General features: G+C 35.7%; 1 pseudogene; it reads left to right on the forward strand.

Moving 5' to 3' along the window:
- The first annotated feature begins 8541 nt into the window (after window positions 1–8541).
- LOC129074271 (60S ribosomal protein L30-like) lies at window positions 8542–9262 on the forward strand (annotated as a pseudogene).
- Window positions 9263–9542: the final 280 nt, after the last annotated feature.

Below are 9542 nucleotides of genomic sequence, written 5' to 3' on the forward strand. Positions count from 1 at the left end.
GGAGGAGGAGGGGGAGGAGGAGAAGGAGAAGGAGAAAGGAGAAGAAGGAGGAAGAGGAGGGGAAGAAGAAGAAGGAAAGAGAAGAAGTGGGAGGGGAAGGGTGGGGAGAGGAGGGCGAGGGGAAGAAGAAGGAAACAGAGAAACACAAGTTCAAAGGGAAAAAATGGCAATGAATAACTACTTATCAATAATAATTTTAATGTAAATGGATTAAATGCTCCAATCAAAACACAAAAGGTAGCTGAATGGATAAGAAAACATGACCTATATATTTGCTGTCTACAAGAGACCCACCTCAGAACAATTTACACAGGCTGAAGGTGAAGGGATGGAAAAAATCCATGCAAATGGAAATGAAAAAAATAAATGGGGCAGCAATACTTACATCTGGCAAAATAGACTTCAAAACTAAGACCATAACAAAAGGCAAAGAAGGTCACTCTATAATCATAAAGGGATCAATACAACAAGTGTATATAATCCTTGTAAACATACATACACCCAACATAGGAGCACCTAAATATACAAAGAAATAATGGGAGGACTTTAAGGAAGAGACCTATAGAAATACAGTCACTGTCAGAGATTTTAACATCCCACTCTCACCAAGGATAGATCCTCCAGACAAAACATCAACAAGAAAACATGTACCTTATATAGCACACTAGATCAAATGGAATTTAAGACATTCACAGGATGTTTTGTCCCAAAGCAACAGAATAGACATTATTCTCAAGTGCATATGGATCATTTTTAAAGATAGACCATGTGGTTGGACACAAAATAAGACATAAAGATATTCAAGAAAATTGAAATCATATCAAGCATTTTCTCAGGTCACAATGACTTGAAACTAGAAATTAACCTCAATTAAAAAAATACTCCAAAACATTGAAATACATGGAGGTTAAATAAAATGTTATTAAATAATGAATGGGTGAACAATAAGATCAAGGAAGAAACCAAAAAGTACTTGGAAACAAATGAAAATGAACACACAACATCCAAAACCTATGGGACACAGCGAAGGCAGTCCTGAGAGGGAATTTCATAGCATTACAGGCTTACCTAAAGAAGGTAGAAAAATCTCAAATAAACAACTTAACCCTACACCTAAAAAATAGAAAAACAACAGAAAACAAAGATCAGTGTGAGTACAAGGAAGGAAATGATCAAACTCAGAGCAGAAATAAATGACATGGAGACAAAAAGAATTAAAAAGATCAATGAATACAGGACCTGGTTATTTGAAAAGATAAACAAAATAAATCAACCTTTTTACCAGATTCATCAAGAAAAATAGAGGACGCAAATAGATAAAATCAGAACTGAAAGAGGAGAAGTAGCAACTGATACCATAGAAATACAAAGGATTACAGGAAAATACTATGAACAATGATATGCCAAGAAGTGGACAATCTGGGCAAAATGGATACATTTCTAGAAACATACATCTTCCAAAACTGAATCAGGAAGAAGCATAAAACCTGAGTAGACAAATAACAACAAATTAAATTGAAGCAGTAATGAAAAAACTCCCAGTAAACAAAAGTACTGGACCAGATGACTTCACAGGTGAATACTAGCACTTGTTCAAAGAACCAACACACAGCCTTCTTGAACTATTCCAAAAAATTCAGGAAGAGGGAAGACTTCCAAACTGTTTTTTACAAGACCAGTATCATCCTAATTCGAAGCCAGGTAAAGACACAACAAAGAAAGGAAATTACAGGCCAAAATCCCTGATGAATATAAATGCTAAAATTCTCAACAAAATATTAGGAAACCAGATCCAGCAACACACTAAAAATATCAAATGGGATTTATCCTGTGGTGCAAGGTTGGTACAAATTAATAAATGTGATATATCACATAAACAAAATGAAAGACAAAAATCACATGATTATATTAACAGATGCAGAAAAAGCATTTGATAAAATCCAGCACCCATTTATGATTAAAAAGCACTTAGCAAAGTGGAAGTAGAGGGAGCATACCTCAACATATAAAGGCCATATGTGAAAAACCTACCAACAACATCATACTCAGTGGGCAAAAATTAAAAGTGTTTTCCATAAGATCGGGAACAAGACAGGTGTGTTTGCTTTCACCACTCTTATTCAACATAGTTCTGGCCACAGCAATCAGACAAGAAGAAGAAATTTTATTTGGCATCCAAATTGGAACGGAGGAAGCAAAACTGTCATTTTTCACAGATGACATGATATTATATACAGAAAACCTTGTAGGCCCCACCAAAAAAACCTACTTGACCTAATAAATGAATTTGGCAAAGGAGTGCAACTCAAAATCAATACTCAGATATCAATGGCATTTCTATATACCAATAATGAACCATCAGAAAGAGAAACTAAGGAAAAAAATGCCATTTATCTTTGCAACAAAAAAATAAAGTACCTAGGAATAGATTTGACTAAGGAGGTAAAAGAACTCTATGTGGGAAAGTATAGGACACTGAAGAAAGAAATTGAGGAAGATACAAATAGGTAGAAGCATATACCATGTTCTTGGATTGGAAGAATTACCATTATTAAAATGTCCACACTACCCAAAGCAATCTATAGATTCAACACTTTTCCTATTAAAATACCAATGGCATATTTTATAGATCGGGAACAAATATTTCAAAAATTCATATGGAACAAAAAATTATCCCAAATAGCCTCAGCAGTCTTGAGAAAGAAGAACATAGTTAGAGGGATCGCAATACCTGATACCAAATTATACTATAAGGCTACGGTAGTCAAAACAGCCTGGTACTGGCGTGAGAACAGACACATAGATCAATGGAACAGAATAGAGCATCCAGAAGTAAAGGAGCACCCACATCTTTATGTTCACTTAATATTTAACAAAGGAGCAAAAGCATACAATGGAGTAAAGACAGCCTTTTCAATAAATGGTATTGTGAGAACTGGTACATGCAAAATAATGAAACTAGACTACCATCTTACACCATAAACCAGAATAAACTCAAATTGAATAAAACACTTAAATATAAGTCACGACACCATAAAAATTCTAGAGAAAAATGTAGGCAGTAAAATTTCAGATATCTCATGTAGCAATATTTTTGGCAATATATCTCCTAGGGCAAGAGAAAGAAAGGAAAAAATAAATAAATGGAACTACATCACATTATAAAGCTTCTGCACAGCTAATGAAACCATCATCACAATGAAAAGGAAACCCACTGTATGGGAGAACATATTTATCAACAATCCATCAGACAAGGGTTTAATCTCCAAAATACATAAAGAACTTATGCTACTCAACACCAGCAAGACAAATTATCCAATCACAAAGTGGGCAAAGAAGCTGAATAGGTACCTTCCAAGGAGGACATACAGATGGTGAATAGACATATGACAAAATGTTCAGCATCACTAGCCATCAGAGAGATGCAAATTAAAAACACAATAGGATATCACTTCATACCTGCCAAAATGGCTATCTATCATTGATAATAACAAACAGCAAGTGCTGGCAAGGATGTGGAGAAAAGGGAACCCTAATGCGCTGTTGGTGGGAATGCAGACTGATGCAGCCACTGTGGAAAACACTATGGAATTTCCTTGAAAATTAAAAATGGAACTGTCTTTGACCCAGTGATTCCACTGCTGGGAATATACCCTAAGAATTTCAAAACACTGATTCAAAATAATATATGAATCCCTATGTTCATAGCAGTGTTATTTACAATAGCTAAAATCGGTCAACAGCCTAAGTGTCCTTCAGGAGGTGAATGGATCAAAAAACTGTGGTACATTTACACAGTGGAATACTATGCAGCAGTAAAAAGATAGGAATTCTTACCTTTTGCAACAGCAGGATGGAACTGGAGACCATTATGCTAAGGGAAATAAGCCAGATGGTGAAAGACAAATACATTATGATTTCACTTATAATTGGAATCTAATAAACAAAATAGATCAGATGCATAGAAACATGGAACAGACTGATATCTGTGGGCAGGGCCAGGGGGTTTGTGGAGACTATTTGAAAGAAGGTAAAGGGATTAGTTCAAAAAAAATATGTGAATGACCCATAGACATGGACAACAGTCTGGGGATTGACTGTAGGAGTATGGGGTAGGCTGGGTGAGGGGACAAAGGGAAAATATGAGAACTGTAATAACATAAACAACAAAATATTTACATTAAAAAATAAGAAATAACTAACCTGTTTTATATGTATACCTCAGGAATTTGACAGTGATAAATGGACCACTTCGGGTAGATTAATCTCCAGGCACAAGTGTGCAGAATTGGATTATTTCCTTCCAGGAAAATCCCTACAGTGATAGATCCCTAAACAGGAAGTAAGACTTTTTAGAAACTTAAATTGTTTTTGTGCCATTTCTAGAGAAAAGTCTGAAGTCATTAAAGTAAAAGGGAGACCCCTACTTTGCACACTCATCCACCATGTTCTCTACCCTCCAAAGGTGCCCATTTATAATTACCCAACAGGTCACCCCCAATAAATGTCCAGGGGGCTATGTTGAATCTTTGCTCACAATTGTAATAGTAAGCATTATCTCTGTCTACAAAGGCCTAGGGAGAGAAACTAAATGACTCTGAGCAGTTCACATTGTTCACGTGAGCAGAGTTGCTGGAGGACCCCATTTGTAGAAGGCAGGGATATCTTTATGAAAAACCAAGGTGGCAGTGGTCTGAAAACTGCATTTGAAGACCTCTCCCTATGAGATATCTAAAGGGCCACCATTACCTATTTATCAATGCTTATCTTACTGGGGCTGCTATAACCAAATACCATGGACTGGATAGCTTATAAACAACAGAAATTTATTTCTTACATTTTTGGGGATTGGGAGTCAGATCAGTTGCCAACATAGGTTCTGTTGCTAACCTCTTCTATGTTGCAGACTGCTGACTTATTGTATCCTTAGAGACAGAAAGGGCATAGGATGCAGAAGCAAGCTCTCTCATGCCTTTTTATGGGGGCACTAATCTCACTCATGAGGGCTTCTCCTTCAGGACCTAATTCCTTTTCAAATGCCCCACCTTCTAATACTAGCACTTGGTTAACATTTCAATGTATGAATTGGGGAGAGTACAAACACTGAGTCCATAGCAAACCCTAGGAAAGCATTGCTTTCCTTCATTCATCATTCTCAAAATACACATAGTACTGGTAAATAAAATATACTGAATTTCTAATATTTTAATGCAACCTAGTGTTTCAGATAATTTTCTATATTGGAGAAAGTAGACTCTGAATATTCAAGTTAGTGAAAGTTAAGTTTGGGGCAGGAGAGCAAGTGAAAGGTCAAACTAAAAGGTAGAGTGCACCAAGAAATTAGAAAAGGTAATTAATTGGTTTGGCCAGGCACGATAGTCTCCACTGGATGTGGACTCTGAGGTCAATGATAACAATCTCTCAGTTAAGCCTGTTGAGAGTGGCTGTGAGGAAGCAAGTTACACACAAATGTACCCCCTTTCCCTTTCCTTACTTACTCTGTGTTAGAGACAAGGAATATGTTTTTGAAATGAAGTAGAAGGTACTGAATCAAGCGGGATAACTCAAGAACCGTAGCTGTTCTATCCTTTTCTCTATTAAAGGAATAATAAACATAATAACAATACAAAAAACACAGTAAAGAAGTTTCCTTGGTCCAGTATTTTAGAAATTTCTAAAAGACAAAGAGTGAATAAGACTGCATTAGTGGGAAAACAACAACATGAAAAACCTTGTTCAAAATCTAGGATCACAAAAGCAATTCTAAAATTTCTCCACACTCAGCATAAATGGCTACAAAGACTAATAGGCCTGGAATTTCAAGCAATTGTCAGAGCAGTTAGTTAAATATCTTTATTTGGAGCAGTACTTTTCCTTCCTCTTTCACTGTCCATATCCAATGGTGACAACAGCATGTGTAGCCGGGTTAAAACACTTTGAACTACTTTCAAACAAAAAGTATTCAGATAAAAAAAAAAAAGCACTAGCTGGGTGATTCAGTCCTGTCCTTTACACCAAAAGGTTGAGGGTTCAACACCTGGGGAGGGCACACACCTAGGTTGTGAGTTCGACCCCTGGTTGGGGCACATATGAGTTGTGACTGATCAATGTTTCTCTCTCACATAGATTTCTCTCTCTCTCTCTCTCTCCCTACTCCATCTTTGTCTCTCTCTCTGCCTCCCTCCCTCTCTTTATCTTTCTCTCTAATATCCTCAGGTGAGGATTAAAAAAAAGGAGAAATATTCAAAGTGCTGGAGTTAAAGAAAGATACAGGTTGACTCTGAAGTTCTTCCAGACCTTTATAGAGACATTAGAGACCAGAAGAAAGAGGTGGAAAGAGCTGACTCAGTGTTCACTTCCAAACTATAAGAATACATCTCCTAAGTGGGAAATTTGGCACAGATGGCCCATAGAATAGTAATAGGGCTCCAGGAGGTAGAGAGACCCAGAAGAAAAGTTTCCCATATGAACCTAATTCCAAATCCTGATTCTTCTCCATGATTAGAAGGAAACTGACTAGTCAAAACATTCAATAACAGGTGAAGGGGAATCTCAAATACAAACATAGAAAGCCAAGGTTAGCCTAGTATTTGTGGAAAAGCAATTCTGAGAAAAGTAAGATATCAAAATCATCAAACTGAAAAAAACAAAACAAAACACAAAACCTCTCTTAAGTAAATAGTCTTCATAGAGAAAAGGAAATAATACTTTATAAGGGATACTGTCAGAGAAATTTTAACAGTTTTCATGTCCTTAAAGCAAGACGGTAAGAGTACATTCATACATATCAATGATCCCAATAAATGTAGAAGAGTTAACATTATTAAAGGACAAAGACTCTAACTGGGTCAAAAAAAAATTCCTTTTACCCTTTACTAGTCATGTAGTAGCATAGGCTCTGTATTTGAATCCTAACTTAGACACCTATTAATAATTTATGAAATTAAAGCAAATAATTGGATAAAATAGAAGACTGGAATCAGCTGAAAGTGTAAGATCAACCCAAGAACTTTTTTCTCAATATAGTGCTAAAGGATAAATAATGGCAATGATCAGTTATGAGATTAAAAGTACAATACATGAGAGACAGGGAATTAAACTTTTTTCCTACAAGAGTTCTAAATGTAAAAGGGACAAAAGAAAGAAAGAAATATTCAAATTAATAATTAAAAATAATTTCCCACACCTTATAGAAAATAGGCGTTTTTAGATATAAGAGCCCACTGTGTTTTGAGCAAAAAAAAGAGAAAAAATAATGTAGACATTTTACCTTAAAAGTGTAAAGCTCATTACCTCACACCTGTTAGGATGGCATACTCCCTGTGTCAAAAAGGTAAGAAATAACAGAGAAACAAGTGTTGGCAAGGAAGTGGAGAAAAGAGAACACTATGGGTGACAATGTAAATTGGTATAGCCACTAAGAAAACAGTATGAAGGTTCCTCAGAAAATTAAAAACAGAACTACTATATGATCCAGCAATTTTACTTCTGGGTACTTATCTGAAGAAAATGCAAACACTAACTCAAAATCTGTATGCACCTCCATGTTCATTGCAACATTATTTACTATAGCCAAGCTATAGAAACATCCAAAGTGTCCTCTGCTGGATAAATGGATATTACTACATACACACACACACACACACACACAGAGGAATATTCCAAGAAACTTTTCCTCTTATTGTGCTAAAAGATAAAGTATATTATTTAGCCATAAAAAAGAATGAAATATTACCATTTGTAAAAACATGAATGAAACTCAAGGATATTATGTTGAATTAAATAAGTCAGACAGAGAAAAACTAACACTATATGATCTCACTTACATGTGGAACCTAAAACACACAAAACAAAAACAAGTTCTTAGATACAAAGAACAGGTTGGTGGTTGCTAGACGTGGGGTGTGGGAGGTAGGGGAAATGGGTGAAGGAATTCAAAAGGCACGAACTTCCAGTTATAAAATAAACAAGTCATGGGGATGTAAACAAGTATGGTGATATAGTTAGTACCTGTACTTCATATTTGAAAGCAGCTAAGAGAGTAAATCTTGAAAAACTTAATCACAAGAAAACAAATTATAATTATATAAGAATTTTAACTAAACTTACTATGGTGCATTTTGCAGTGTAGACAAATATCAAATCATTATGCTGTGCACATGAAACTAATATAATGTTATATGTCAGTTATACCTCAATTTTTAACAAGGTGAAAGAGATCATCATTGTAACTATGTACACAAGGTTAAAACTTCCAAAAGACTAAAACGGTTGTCTAGAAAGGACTGATACCCAGATCAGCATTAGAAACAATATACACAGGGGGAAAAAGGGAAAAAAATAACTCCAGAATTCCATGTGAAAATTAATTCAAACTTCAAATTTTATACCCTTCCAGTAGGTGGTCAACAATAAAGACATTCTTAGACATTCTAAGATTAAGAAAGTTTATATCCACAGGTCTCTTAGAAAGATAATTTTCAAGAATGTCCTCAGGGGCTGCTCTTGGTTGGGGGGCCATCCCACACCTAAGGCAGGAAGATGATGGCTGCAAAAAAGACAAAATAGTCACTGGAGTCGACCAATTCTGTGCTCCAATTTGTTATGAAAAGTGGAAAATATGTCTTCGGGGACAGGCAGACTCTGAGGATGATCATGCAAGGCAAAGTGAAACAGGTCATTCTTGCCAACACCTCTCCAGCCTTGAGGAAATCTGAAATAAGGTATGATACCATGTTGGCCAAGACTGGTGTCCATCACTACAGTGGCAATAATATTGAAGTGAGCACAGTGTGTGGAAAATACGAACGAATGTGCACACTAGCTATCATTGATCCAAGTGATTCTGATATCATTAGGAGCATGCAAGAACAGACAGGTGAAAAGCAAATAATGCAAAATTTTTCTTTAATTAAAATGGCCATAGCTTGGTTTAAAAACAAAAGTCCTTCAGCAAAAGAAAATAAGTTTTTATAGAAATTAGAAGATAAGGGATGTTATATCAAACATTTCAAAAATTTGAGTAGCTTATCACAGTAAATGTTTATTTCCAGCTCATTTTACATGATGACTATGAGTTGTGTATGTTTCTACTTCCATGTGTTTTCTCATTCTGGTACATGGAATGAAGTGGCACCTTTATCTGAGACGTACTTGTGTTTGTGGCAGAGGGGAAGGAGAGGCCACCTACATTCAACTGGCTAAAATGAAGGACATATCTAAACCCAGCATCAAAAGGGTACTGAAGTATAACCATCTCTAAAACAGAAAAGAGAGTGAATTTTTGCTAGTAATACTATGTTACCCCAGATATAAGAATACATTCATACATAGCACTTATCCCAATAAATGTAATAGGTTGAAATTCCTATATTAAAGGACAAAGACTCTAATGGATTAAAGAAAAAATCTAGATGCCACTACTAGTACTACAGTGATTGGTAAAATAGTGCAGACTTTGGATTTTCATCTTGGAAATCATATACCTACTTACTAGGTATATGTAAAGTGAGCATAAAAATAGTATGTATTATCTAATTCAT

This window comes from Pteronotus mesoamericanus, unplaced genomic scaffold, assembly GCF_021234165.1.
Source record: "Pteronotus mesoamericanus isolate MK-2021 breed Mesoamerican mustached bat unplaced genomic scaffold, CSHL_Meso_final contig_48, whole genome shotgun sequence".
NCBI lineage: Eukaryota > Metazoa > Chordata > Mammalia > Chiroptera > Mormoopidae > Pteronotus > Pteronotus mesoamericanus.